This window comes from Xenopus laevis, chromosome 6S (genome assembly GCF_017654675.1).
Source record: "Xenopus laevis strain J_2021 chromosome 6S, Xenopus_laevis_v10.1, whole genome shotgun sequence".
Classification (NCBI taxonomy): domain Eukaryota; kingdom Metazoa; phylum Chordata; class Amphibia; order Anura; family Pipidae; genus Xenopus; species Xenopus laevis.
In genome coordinates, this window is record NC_054382.1 from 61,382,493 (window position 1) to 61,398,071 (window position 15,579).

Below are 15,579 nucleotides of genomic sequence, written 5' to 3' on the forward strand. Positions count from 1 at the left end.
ATTTTGCTTAACTAACATAAAATAGGAACATGAACTATTTCTTAAATTGACAGGTTCCCTTTAATGGAAGTCTCCCTGTAAATCTGAACAGAGGTAAGATTATGTGGGCATTTATGTTTCACATTTACTTTTCACATAATTGGGCAAAACATACAAGATGCTGCACACAGGAGGAGTTAAATAATCATAGTCAATGGTCTGGAAAAAGGGTGGAGTGCAGATGTAAGTATTATGTACAGTATGTTAAAGTACTTGGGCACTGGGCAGCTATATACTAACTTTTAAGTCATGTATAATATGTCATCATTACTTGACAGAATATTGCTTTTGGCATACACACTGTGCATAATGTGGGATTTTACCATATCTATAAGGATCCTTTAAAACAAAGCATCTAATATTTAAAAGAGATTTGCTCTTTTTAAATGCAAAAATAGTTTATCAATCGTATGACTAAGTCATTATGAATTCTTTCTTTTTATGTAATGGGAACAAGAACAATAATTCCGAAAAACCAAGGAAACAGTCTTTATCTCCCTGGCAACCATGATACAAAGTGCTACTGGGATAATGCTTTAAATGCAAGTGTTCCTGTTACTTTCATATGTGGGATGTGCATTATAATAACATCTAAACCAAAGCTACAGATGGGTACAAATTTCTTGATCCAGGAAGGATTCCCATAAATTATTGTTATCCATCTCTGTATAACTCGGCATAGGCTATACTTTAAATAACAGACAGGGATAGTAAGCAGATTATTTTCAAGGATCAATACATCAATACATTATAATAATTGTAAAGCAGTTAAAGAGATATCAGTACTTTAGGATCTAATTTATTAAACATTTTTTAAACCCTTACCAGGGGTGGCTACTCTAAGAGAACATTTTTTAAACTAGAACTTTGTTCTTCAAATGGAGATAAAGCATTTGTGCTCTCTACACTTACAGTACTGTATCAGTCAATAGTCTACCCACACCCGACAATAATCTTTCTGCTTCTGATTCAGACCCAACTGTAATTTGACGAATCTCCAGTATTTATAGACCTATTTCTGACATCGAAGGGGTGGGGCACACAGGTACAAGGTATACGTATCGATGTCTGGAGGAGAAAGCAGGGCATAGTAGGGGATGTTGAGCGGGTGGTAAAGTTTAGCCCATGCTTTAAATGTCATTTAAAAAAGCACAAAATTGAAATCAAGATTTTGGGTGTCTCAATAGTGTATTGTTTAGCTGCCACGTATTATTACATTGCTACCTTGAATTGTGCATAGTGTATTTGTTGAGACCTGCTTAAAGGCACGTGGCTTTTTTTTTTTTTTTTAAATAATGGCTGGATAAATTAAATTGTTTGCCCATATTTTTCTGTTAAGACATGTATTATATTCTCTCCATATTAATTTCTCTATGATGTTCCTATCTTGAATCATGCAAACTTGTATGTGTTTGATTATTTGTTTCACCTTTGTCAATACTGAGCTTAGAGTAATTATCCTTTGCTATACTATGATCCTCCTTGCTAGTGTAGCGCTATAGTAAACTGACTTGTGCTAGGGCAGTTTAGCTACTTTCCTTTGTGGGCTGAGACCACAGATGAGCTCTCTTTCTCAGGGGTAAGCCCTCGCAATGCGTTTGAGGCAGGGTGTAGTGTAACTGTAACTGGGTGTGATAGCACAATGATGGGCGCCAGTAGTTCTTTAACGGTTGAACAAATAACTGTATTTATTGAACAATAGCACATAGATCATTCAGCACATTGATCCACAATGGAGTATAGAACATACACAGCAGCATAAAGGAAGCATATACTCGCAGCACGTATAGGCTGAATCCCCACAGGCTAGGGAATATACAGCAGAGAGTAAGTTGACAGCATGTGATGGGTATTGCCCAGTTTTCAGGATATCTTCCAGTGGCAGACTAGGGGAAATCCTACCATCCCTATCTCAACACTTGGTTTCTTACTCCGGGTCAGTAATACCCTGGGATCTTAATCCCTCTAATCTCCTCGGCGGAGCTTTGAGCTGCTCAACTAAATAACCTCTCTATCACTCCTAGAGTGATCTATAAAACGAGTATAGCTGTCTAATTGCTAGGGTCAAGGCGCCTAGGGTCGACACTACCCATTCCCTTCCAGCCTGCTTGGTTGGGCTAAAGCAATGGACCCAGAACACATGGTTCCTAAACCTTTTATACTCTGGCACAGTGCCATCTGGTGTACACTGTGAGAACTACAGGGGTTACATAAGCACCAGGTCCCCATAAGGACCCACTGAGGTGTCCATATTACTAGGGATGTGCCTGTCTGTAAAGTGTAAGGGTGTCTAAGATTTTCACATCCCTACACTAGCCTTTTTTTTTTTTTTTTTTGCAGTGGTAAGTTGAGCACATTTAATGAGGATTGCTCTTTCAACGTTTCCTGCTGAGTAATGTCTGCAGTAATATTAATATTCTTCGGGGGTATTTCATGTGGTGACTTCAAGTATTTTTGTTTCTCCTGGCAGTTAATAGCTAATTTATTTGTATGGCAATCACAAGCAGCCACAGGTGCACTGCATATTAACTACCTATGTTATGACAAAAAAACGGCCAGTATAGATTAGTTCATAGATTAAAGTATCAGGCAATATTCAATGTTTTGAAGAAGGCCTCTTTCATCTGTGTGTACGATAGTTCAGCCAAAACAACTGCTCACATCCTGAATTAGATCTCACTGCTAGCAGGGTCACTCAGAATTTGTATCCACTGAAATCTGTGTGACACACATTTAGTAAATCTGCCAACTGCACACTCACAAATTAAATCTAGCTTCAGTAGCGTGCTCTTGGAAGCAGAAATTTATAAATCTTGTATAAAACCAAAACTACTTTGGCCATATATTTGTTAACATCCTTAAGTGAAGTTGCTAGTCTGTCCATTTTAACTAGATTTAACCCTGCCTAAGAAAGGGAGTAATCACCACATTTATGGTGGAGATTAGCCACATCCTCTGACTTTACATATTGGCTTGTTTCAGAGGTGAATCTTAATAACCTGGTGCAGAAACTTAATGGAGCAAAGCTGATTGCTGTATTACTGAAGCACGGCAAAATTGCAGTTGCATTAATAAATATGATCAGCATTTGCAGGCACTGTTTCCTCTAATTTATTCTTGGCTGTGTGTGGGGAAAAAAAATATTGTGCTTACTTTTTAAAACAATGTGCACACTTTTTTTTGCAACATTTGTCATCTATTTGTCAGCTGCCTGCTCCATCCAGTGAGCAAATCCAGAATAAACGATTCTGTGTTTGTGCTACAGCATTCAACTAGAATTGGTAATTATTTCAGAACCCTGGTGCCAGCCTTACAGTGACAGTGACTGTGAAATTCCAGTAAAATTCCCATGGCATTATAGACCAAGATTCCAACAGGAACAGGAAAACCCTTTTCTTGAAAGAAAGACTTAATATATAGTCTTCATAAATAAGACCCCTGCTGACTGCATTTTCCTCTATGCCTGAGGCATAGTGGCTGGGCAGGCATGATGTATGATTGATAACTGAGATTTTTAAACACCTTTTGATATATATGAATTATAATACATATAAAATTATATTGTAAATGACATGGCATACCATGTTTTTTTTTTTTTAGTTTAATTTGAAACAGGCAGGATAATTATTTCAAACCTATAGGATAGAATATATGTTTGTAAGCTGAAAGATACTCCTAGATTTGATTAAACAGATGGTTTAGTTAATAATTCAGCAATAGAGCAAAATATTTTCATAATATCATACTGCTAATTTAGTTTCAGACTCCATCTCCATCTGTTCCCTTTTAAAGTCCAGACTTGGTCTCACTCAGCTAATAACACATTTCACTTGATATTAATGTATCTGTTTGCTCCTCATTAAGTTCAAACATTCTAAAATGATATTGGTACCACTGAAATGAGTTGATCAAGATTAATAAGCCCCTGCCAGTCTACTTGCTGTATTCTGATTGATAACCGTGACTTACTGTATTCTCATGTTATCTGGAGCTAGGGACAGGAAAAACAATAGTGTAATCTCTTTAAACCAAATCCAAAAAGGTGCTCACTATTTTCAACATTAATGCAATAAATAGGACTGGTCCTGAAAATTGCCTATTTTAATTATTAAAAATATATATTTTTTTGTTATTTCATGTGCTAAACAGGGCAAATAGGAACAGGTGGTAAAATGAGTAGGGTCTCAACAAAACGTAGCTAGAGGAAAACAAGTTAGACTCACCATTATACAGTATGTATAGTACAAAATACAGTATAAAATCTTAAGGCAGAAGTCACATAGGCTTTCAAGTATGAAGGAAATTGGCAAGCACTCCGGACGCCTCTTGTAGTAGGTAAAATTCAACTTTTATTTCAAACACATTAAAACCATAGTATCCTGACGCATTTCGTATCTAGATGATACGTAATCATAGGCATAACGAAGTCACATGGGTTAGCGCAATTTTTCTTTTAGCAGTTTAAATTTATTAATGGAAAAATATAGCTAATGACTTTGGGAGGGGTTGTAAGGAAAAAAACATATTCATAATTTCTTTTTTTTTACCCAATCATATGTACTCTACAAAGTCATCCCATGAAGGCTGACATTTTAATAACTGTAAGGTATCTGAGCATCAAACTTTTGTTTGGACTGAGGTATTAATTAAAATGGGTAAAAGATTCTAAACAAAGGAGAAAGTGAGTTTGATTATTGTTTACTTTGTAATGTGATACCCTCACAGGCATGCAGGTATTGTGTCTGTATCATATTACAAAGTAAACATTAGTATTACCATTCCATTAATATATGATGAGTATTTTTCATTACCCATTTGCCTGCCTTAGTCATATAGCTATTTTATGTATATATATATATATAAAATAAAGTCCAAATTACCCTAGCAACCATGCACTGATTTGAATAAGAGATGGAATATGAATAGGAGAGGCCTGAATAGAAAGACGAGTAATACAAAGTAGCAATAACAATAAATGTGTAGCCTTACAGAGCATTTGTTTTTTAGAAGGGGTCAGCTACGCCCATATGAAATCTCCAAAGAGTCAAAAGAAAAAAGCAAAGAACAATAAAAAAATAAATAATGAAAACCAATTCAAAAGTTGCTTAGAATTGTTAAAAGTAACCTTAAAGGTGAACCACCCCTTTAAGTAACCTTCTTTTTTCATATAAACTATGAAGGATAGTTTGATATGCAGTAATATGAGATTAGGCTATGAAATAAAACCTCAATACAATGATATTTCTATAGTGTGTTAATTTCAGTCACAACTGTGGGAACTAATAATAAGCCTGCTATCTGTATTTGCATTCAGTATCTTCATTTCCGATTTGGAAATAACAAAACAAAAGGCTCAGTTAGAGTAACTGATTTTAATAGACAAGCAAAAGAAATTCCAATGTTTCTGTTGCCATTCTTCTTAAGAGATGGGATAATCGGAACTCAATCTCACATGAGCCTGCAGCTGTCTTTAGACAGAGGAGAAACTGCACACAGATACCATGCTTCTCTTGCTTCAAGAATTCACAACTTTATTAACTCTTCAGCAGTAGCAGACAAAGATCATGTCGCATGACACTGTGTCAGAATCAGATTACTATGGGATCTGGATGAGAGCACACACATTAAGGGTAGAGATACACGGGCAGATTCCGGGAGATTAGTTGCCTGGCGACAAATCTTCTCTTCTTCGGGGCAACTAATCTCCCTGAACTGCCTTCCCGTCGGCTAGAATGAAAATCACCGGCAGGATGGCACTTCGTGCGACTTCGGAAAACAAAGCGATCTGAGCGCCATCCCACCAGCGATTTTCATTCTAGCCTTTGGGAATGCAGTTTGGGGAGATTAGTCTCCCCCGAAAAAGAGGAGATCTTCGTCATGGAAAAAAAAAAAACTAACAAGTGTAAGCAGTGCAAACCCTTAAGAACCTTCCCCCTGTGCAAAACATGGCACCAAAAACAGGAATTCAATTAATTAACATATAAAACAAAATTGTAAATATAAAAACTACAGAAAATAGCCTAACAAAAGAGAGTAAAAGTAAATAAAATGCCCACTCCTGCTGACTTGTTTGGGCTGTGGATGAGGGTTTAATTAACTATAGAAAGCAGACCCCACAGTCCTGGCCCCCTTGCGACTGCGGGGTCTGCTTCCTCTATAGTTACACCACTGATTGCATAGCAGGTTGAAGATTGTTGGCCAGGCACTGGGTCCAAAGTTGGCAAAAATTAATAAACAAGATACGGCAGAAGGGTCCCTTTTGGTTCTGGAAAAGACCCTTCTGCCTTATCTTGTTTATTCATTTTTACCTAAATAAGGAAATTGAAGCTACTTCATGTTTGGTTCTTGTAAAGTAAATAATAGATTACCAGTATACAACCCCCTCCCTTCCCCCTTTATTGGGAGCAGGAGTCCATTATACAAGGAAATAACATGCTCACTGGTGATTCAGTTATCTACTAGTTATTTACCAAACATGAAGTAGCTTCAGGATACCTATTTGCCCTGTTTAGCATAAGAAACAGTGACATAATTGTAAGGAGAAGCAGACCCCGCGAGGGAAAAGGGGGTCTTAGATCGTGTGGGTCTGCTTTCACTATAGCAGATCAATGAAATTTGCACACATGCTTCCTGTGATTGCACTTATGTTTTAATGCAAATTATCCTGATCACCCAATGCATGCCTGCTACCGGCACTTTTTGGTGACAATGGTGTCCAAAAGTATTCGGAGCTGCACCTTCCACCTTCTCTTTTATTGATCCCCACTTGTCTAATCTATCTGCAGCCACCTGGGAATTATAGGGGTGGTTCACCTTCACATAGATGTAGTTATCCTAGCAGATTGTCATTTCAAGCATATACAGTATGCAAAATATATTATTATAATATTTAGATGCATATGTGTTAAAAATGTCTACCTTTTTAACATAAATACCTGAGAAGTCAGCATTTCTCTCTATGGCACAAGTGAGTAAAAGTAACTGGGGGGGTTACAGGACTGCAGGAGCGTGCTGAAACACTATATAACACTGGGCAGCAGTAGATGCCCACACCGTATCTATAAATTTGCATATATTTCCTCCTATTGGTTATCAAGTTTACAGGACAAAAAAGTTCCTCCTCGTTACAGAGTAGCTGTTTCACTACAGATCAGGCTGATAGTGAACATAGTATATGTACCTGGATAGAGAACTGGCTAAAAGATGGACTACAAAGAGTGGTGGTAAATGGAACATTTTCTAATTGGCTCTGTACTAGGTCCTTTGCTTTTCAACTTGTTTATTAATGACCTGAAGGTGGGCATTGAAATTGCTTCCGTTTTGCTGATGATACAAAATTGTGCAGAACTATAGGTTCTATGCAGGATGCTGCCACTTGGCAGAGTGATTTTACTAAATTGGAAAACTGGGCAGCAAACTGGAAAATTAGGTTCAATGTTGATAAATGCAAGGTTATGCACTTTGACAAAAATAATATAAATGCAAGTTATACTCTAAATGGCAGCGTGCTGGGAGTTTCCTTAATTGAGAAGGATCTAGGGATTTTTGTAGATAACAAGTTGTCTAGTTCCAGGCAGTGTCATTCAGTGGCGACTAAAGCAAATAAAACTTTACAAGTATATTAGAGGACATTATAGACAGATAGCAGTGGACCTTTTTTACCCGTAAAGAGGATCACCGTACCAGACTAGAGGAAAAAAACTTTCATTTGAAGCAATGTAGGTGGTTCTTCACAGTAAGGTTGTGGAATGCACTGATGGGTGATGTTGTTCTGATGATTCTGTTAATGCCTTTAAGAATGGCTTGGATGATTTATTGGACAGACATAATATCAAAGGCTTTTACGATACTAAACTCTAGTTAGTATAGATATGGGTATATATAATTTATGTGATGGTATGGATGGGTGGGTGTATGGATGCTGGGTTTCATTTGGAGCATGTGCAGGTTCTCTCTGTCATTCACATACACAACCTAAAACAATAAGTGATTGGTGCAGGACTGTACGAGGGGCAGGCTAATTGGAATTGACTATGTACAGGCAGAACCTACCCTAGGGTGTCACATAATCATTGGCAGTTAGATCAAAAATATCTTAAAAAAAAAATACATCTTAATTTTGCCTAGAAGATGTATTAGAGGTCACTCTATTAAAATCACCAGAAATCCTGTCTCTCTACATACAGAATTTGTGCAAAAGGTAGTTATTTTGTTAGATTTTGTTTGTACTGGAATCAGTTATTTCAGTGAGCTCTAATTCATCTGCTATGAAAGGAAGCTATAAGATATATTGGACTGGCTATGACTATCTGACACCCAACTGCTGCATGTAGACAGAATGAAGAGAAACCTATGCTGAGAGAGGGAACATAGTAAACATAAACTTGATTATTTCAGAAACGGAAAATAACTTTAAATTGATTGTATTTAAAAAGTTTCTTATTTCCGTATGCGTAAGCTTATATTGAATTTTCATTTTCACGATAGTTCCCCTTTAAGCAATCTGGTTGCTAGGGTTCAAATTACCCTAGCAACAATGCACTGATTTGAATAAGAGGTTGAAATATGGATAGGAGTGGAGTCTGAAAATAAAGATGAGTAATAAAATGTAGTTATAATAATACATTTGTAGCCTTACAGAGCATTTGTTTCTTAGATTGGGTCATTGGCCCCCATTTGAAAGCTGGAAAGATTCAGTAGAAAAAGGCAAATAAACGATAAATAATGAAGACCAATTGAAAAGTTGCTTAGAATTGGCTATTCTATGATATACTAAAAATTAACTTAAAGGTGTACCACCCGTTTATATGATCTCAAAATGATGCCAGAATGCAACTGTTTTTCATCTAATGGCATGGTGAACTAGTCCTTTAAGCATCCTTTTTGCAGCTTTTTTTTAGATTGTATGATATATTAGTGGTCACATGAATGTTTCCTGCTCATTATCTCTAATTATAAATAAAGATCCTGTGGAAACCATGACATAACAGTAAAGAGAGCAGTTTTAGAAGCCAAGCAAAGAACCAGCAGTTACAGCAGGGCTCCTGTTTGATCTTGGATCATTCATACAGGCACAGCATAAATACACTGATACTTTAATTGACTTAATTACACAGACACAGACTTTGCTGTTCTAAGTTTGCACATTTCCTTCCCATATTATTTGTAGTTAACACCAAGAATGAGGGCAGTTAGAGTTGATATTGGCGAAATCTCATTGCAAAACTGACAAGTTTTAGCTTAACCTTTTATAGATACTGTTTATATGGTACTTAATTATGGTACTTAATTAAAGTTTGTGAAGCATATGCATATTAAAAGTAGTAAACACTGCTTGCAAAATTACTGCGTCACAGTGCCCCATGTCTGAATAAATAACAAATACCATTGGCTTGTGTACTTTGTATAAATGTGAATGGTGCTGTATGGCAACCCATGTAGAGCAGCTGAATGCATCTTAAATTATTAACTTGTACAGCACTTTTACCAGTCTGGCTGTGTGCTGTACCTAGTACCGGATAAAAGAAAACTGCTGCAAAGTGCAGATCACAGTGTAAGATGTTGCTGGTCAGTCCAGTCCTTATGGTGTGGTCTGCAATTGTGTCCTCCTCAGGTCCCTAACTAGCATGGCTGAATAATATTAAACTTAGGGGGAAGGAAGGGGAACTCCTATGTGTTTCCACATGTTGATTTTTCTTGAAGTTACTAACAAATATGTCTACAAGATTACTTGAGTTAGCAAACTGCCACTAATGTTAGTAAATTTATTTTAAGTAAGAGCAAACTGGTCAACTCCAGTTTCGTATTTCTTGAGATCATATAGTACAATATTCAGTAAATTAAATTGATTTATAGATACCTAGAATACATAACTTGTTCTTGACTGAACAGACAAAACTGCATTCCTAGTGTGGTCCACCAAACCACCATATATACACTTATCAGTAGAAATCAATTCACAACAGTTTAGCATTGCTGAACAGAATTCCTATGTCAGATCTATATGACAAAATGTTACTGCCACATATGCCATTTTCTATGGGGTGCCGTTTGTCCCAAATACATTAGAATGATGGGTTAGGCTGCAAGATGATGTGTGATAAACTGGCTGGTAGTGGATTAAATGATTGTGCTGTGTTAGTTCAGGCAAAGCAGCCAGACAAGCACAGGAACTTCTGGACTCAGTGCGGTAACTAGATATTACTGGTCCCCACAGCAAATCATTTTTCAGGCCCCCAAAATGTTTAGAGGTTGACTTGTTTTACCAATATATAGTGAAACTGTATATGAATTAGGGCCTCATGGGGTCCCTATACCTCCTGGCCCTCCTGTAGCTGCAGGGTCTGCTTCCTCCGTAGTTACACCCCTGCTTCTGGTACATTTATCACAACATGGCAGGTAGGTGTGGCCTGTCCCATTATTGCTCTCAGTTTAGACAGGAAGAGGGAAACAGGAATGAATCATAAGACAATGGCAAAACAGCAGGAATGCCCTTAACCAAAATGGCCACACAAGCAGGTTACTACAATAAGACTAGCCATATCACCTAAAACTATTATATTTATGTTTTGCATACTTTTCTTTCTCTACAATCATTATAAGTGCAGCATTATACAGATATTTCTCAGCCAATTGTAAAAGCTTCCAATTATGAACCTGTAGTGTGTTTAACAGCAGCCCTTTTAGGAAATGTTAGTTCATGTTTATTACTATGCAGCACAGGGGACATTAGAGGGCGCCCTCTATAGCAGGCCAGATACTATGCCTTAGGGATGAGGCAGCCATGTGGAGCAGAGCTGGCAACTTCTCATCTTGTTTGTTATATGGCAATAAGCTTTGTTCCTATTGGTTCAGGAATGTGACTGACAGTATTGCTTCACAGAATGGATATTTTATCTGTTTTGTGAAACTGAGCTTTCATTTTGTGGAAAGAATGAATCCTGTACAATAAAATCTTTCTGTCACAAATATCTATTTTGTCATTCAAATCTAGTTTGGCATGCACTAGTTAGTTACACTATTATATATTATGTCCAAGTTTTTTTTTTACATAATTCATTCTGTAAGTAACTTTGCACAAAAGTGTGTCCCTTACATGGAGGTTATACATTTGTGAGACAGATTGCTTGTTAAAATGTACAGAATGGAGTTAGTAATATAATGACATCCTTTTGTGCACTAACCAGATTTTGTTTTTATTCTTTAATAGAAATATCTTTTGTATATTTTTTTTATCTGTGTATGGTCTCAAAAACGTATGTAGGGCCCTACACGTATAGACCATGAGAGACATTAATTCTGTGTATTAGGGATAGTTTTGTATACAGAATGTATTTGGGACAAACGGCACCCCATAATTTTCTGCCTCTTATCTTGGAAGTTTCAAAATGAGTTGAGTTGCATTCTGTCTCCTGCACAGGTTGTAAAAGCCTTGCTAGAGGTGTATCTTTAGTTTGTGAATGGAGGAAAAAGAGGAGGCCATGTTCAGGTCCTGGTCTAGTTCATAAAATTCAGCTTGTCACCGGAAGACTCTATCCTTCTAAATAATTTGGAGAGCATTGTCTGCGAGTTTATTTAAAATTTAGAATTCCTCTGGTTGTTAAAAACACTTTGCAATAGGCATAAATATGATATTGTTGGGAGACAAAAATTAAGGGCATATTTATCAAGGTGTGAGATTAGAACACACCACAGAAAAACGTACTTACTTTCTATTCATTCCTATGGGATTTTTAGAATTGTATTTATCAATGGAGTTCACCATTTAATAAATATGCTTTTAAAAATCCCATACGAATGAATAGAAAGTGAGTGAGTTTTTCTGCCCTAAATGTTTCCCCCTATATTGGCATTTTCTAATTCAGTCTCAGAAGGTTCAGCAGTTGGCATAGAAACAGGGTCGACCCTGGGGCTGCAGTGGCCTGAGGACACAGTCCAGATGCTGCCCCCTCTCCCTCACGCACTTAAAAATCAGCCACGGAGTTGGTCAAAGGGGGGCAATGAGCGCAATAACCAAATTTCTGTGTTAAACCCTTGTAACTGGCCACTCGCTGACAGTTCTCACTTGCACTTTCCTGCATAGAAAGAATTTGACAGAAAGGAAAGTGCTACATATTGTATCGTCTAGGCCAGATGGTTTAAGTACCTGCCCCCATTTGTGCCTAGGCCTCACCACAAATCCAGGCCTGTATCTTAATGTTAGTGAGTTTATTTTCTCCAGCAATTACATAGCATGGGAAGGCTGCACTCCTTTTGTTATAGCAAAAGAGTTTTGGAGAGAGGAACTCTTTTTTTTTTTTTTTTCTCAATTTATTTTTGGCCTAGGGATCAAGCACATCTTGAATGTATTCATATAATAACAGTATACTGAATAATATTTGCATATTATACAGATATTTTTCAGATTTCATTGTATGTGATATTTTACACCATCTGTTAGTTTTTGATAATTAAAAAAACTAAGCAATGATGCTGTATCTGACTTTGATATATGAATATTGAAAATATTGCTTAGACTGGTGAGGCAGATCTGCACTGGACTGAATAGTGTGTCTGGATATGAAAGGCATTTTATCAGTTGTGCTTTTTATAAACCGTCATGAGTATACCAATTTTTGTGGTTTTACTTTCTAAAAGAGTGTCTGTTTCTAAAATACAAAGAACTGTAACTTTTATAGCTTAGTAGTGGTTGTCAGTAAATCAGGAATTCTGTCTATAAAACTGTGTTTGATACTGTTCCAGAGGTTAGGAAGGTAAATATTCTTTTTGACCTCCAACATTTTTTCAACCGCCCAAAATAACAAGCCTTTGTGTATTGCAAGAGACCTATTTATCATGCTGTGTAAAGGATTGAAGAAAAACATTACGGTAACATTATATAATTACGTTACACATAACAACCAATCAGCAATTAGTTTTCAACAGTTACCTAAAAGTTAGAAATAGTTAGAAATAGCTTCAAATGAATCACTCCAAGTCATTGGTTCTGATATTTCGATGACACATGGGTTAAAATACACACACAAGAGGTACAGATTTTTACACATCAACACAGTGGACCACAACATCAGGTTTACGCAAGAAGATGTGCAAGATAACACACTGGCTTTTCAGACTGTTTGGTAAGAGTCAGAAAGCTGGAAATAGAGGTCTACAGGAAACCTACCCACACAGAGCAGTACCTGCTGTTTGACACCCACCATTCACTAGATCAAAAACTGGGGGTCATCAAAACTTTACATCACAGAGCAGACAATATCCCCACCTGCACAGATGCTAAGTTGAAAGAGATGGAACATCTCAGAGGGGCCCTGAAGACGTGTGGGTATCCAGATTGGGCCTTTGTGAAAACCAAAGAGCAATAACACCAAGACTACCGGTGAAGGTGGAAAACAGGAAAGGGGAATAACTTTTGTCCTCCCATATGTAGCTAGGATGTCAAAAAAACTTTTTTAATAAACACCACATCCCTATCTGCTTTAAACCCAGCAATACACTGAGGCAGCAACTAGTTCACCCAAAAGACCCAACCCCAAAGCACAAGAAGAGTAATATTGTGTATGCAGTGCCATGAGGAGTGTTCTTATTTGTATGTGGGAGAAACCAAACAACAGTTACACCAGCGAATGGTCCAACACAGAAGAGCCAGCTCCTCTTGTCAGGACACACGTTTGAAGACTGCCAAGTCCAGATTCTAGACCGGGAGAGTGACTGGTTCAAAAGAGGTGTTAAAGAAACAGTTCAGTGGGAAAATAAAAAATGTTTCTAATATAGTTAGTTAGCCAAAAATGTAATGTATAAAGGCTGGAGTGAACAGATGTCTAATAAAACAGCCAGAATCCATCTTCCTGCTTTTCAGCTCTATAACTCTGAGCTAGTCAGCGACTTGAAGGGGGGCCACATGGTACATTTCTGTTCAGTGAGTTTGTAATTGACCCTCAGCATTCAGCTCAGATTCAAAAGCAACAGATATGACCCATGTGGCCCCCCCTCAAGTCTCTGATTGGTTACTGCCTGGTAGCCAGGGTAACCAGTCAGTGTAAACCAAGAGAGCTGAAAAGCAGGAAGTAGTGTTCTGACTGACGTGTTATACATCAAATCACTCCAGCCTTTATACATTACATTTTTGGCAAACTATTTTTTTATTTTGTACAGCCTATCTATTTACCCAGTTTTTATTTTTATACTGAACAATTCCTTTAAAGAAGCCACATATGTAAAAACTGAAAAATCAAGTTTGAATGGATGCAGGGGGGGGGTGCGGCATCTATTGTCTGACACATACTGTACAATGCTGTTTTAACACCTATCCCTGGAAGATTTAATAACACCTCAAAGCTCCAATCATGCTAATACAATCAACACCTAACTTCATGACATCCTTGCGTATTATGATAAACAGATTATACTGGTTGGAGCAACATTCCAGAGGATATATTCCTGAAAAAGAATCATATTTACAAGTTATTCTGAATTGAGAATTGCCGGTTGGATGACTGGTGAAACGTCTTCAAGGAGAAAAAAAACAGCAAATCCAGTTGATTTGACTTATTTCAACAGATATACCATGACCTGGATTAATGAGAATCTTTACAAACATATAAGAAAAAAAAGCAAATATCTGATCAGTGGTGCTGTTTGTCTCAAATGTTTTACACAGCAGGATAAATATTCCCCCAAGTGTCTGGCGAGTTCAGCTATCTGGCAACATTGTCCAAAGTGTCTCCAAAGATGCCACAGTAGTTCCCCATCTTCTTTTCTGCTGATTCACTACACATGCTCTGTGCTGCTGTCAGTTACTGAGATTAGGGACTGACTCAAAATATATAGTATACATAGAATATAAATGTCACAATATAAGGCTGATTCATACTTCCTACACATAATTACTACATGGCAGCTCAGAAACCAGTGCAGTTAGCACCAGAATTTAATTATCAGCCTTGTAGTTGTATCTGCTTATATTACAGGCCAATCTCATTTTCTACTTGATAATTTGCAACAACCCCTAAACTTGGCTTCTCAACAGCTGCTCAGAGCCCACTGATGGTGCTGCTCAGAGTCCAATATGGTGACCCCCTATGACAAGTTTGAAGTCCTGGATCATTGCTGCTATTGTAAGGCTGAAATTTTATGCTGGTGCAATAAGTTCAGTATATTAAATATGGCATTGTTAGCCATATTCATTTTTAGGGTTTTGTTCTCCTTTAAAAAGATGGTTTTACAAAATATTATAGTGTGGGGATTGAATACTTATACAAACAACATAAATCAGTTTTTCATTTTTCTTAAGAATTTTTTTCTAATATGGCCCAAAAAATGAAAACAATCCTAAATAACCACATTTAATTGTAGAATGTTTTATTCAGTTAAGTGAGACAATTGGTTAAGGCTCATATTACTTTTATAAGACACTATGCATAATATAATAAAAATGTGGACAGTACTCAAGAAAGAAAGCACTACAGTTGCCTGAGAAATAAATAAAAACCTCAAAAGACAAGGTCCAATTTAATCTGAAAAATGCGTTTCTCACTGATT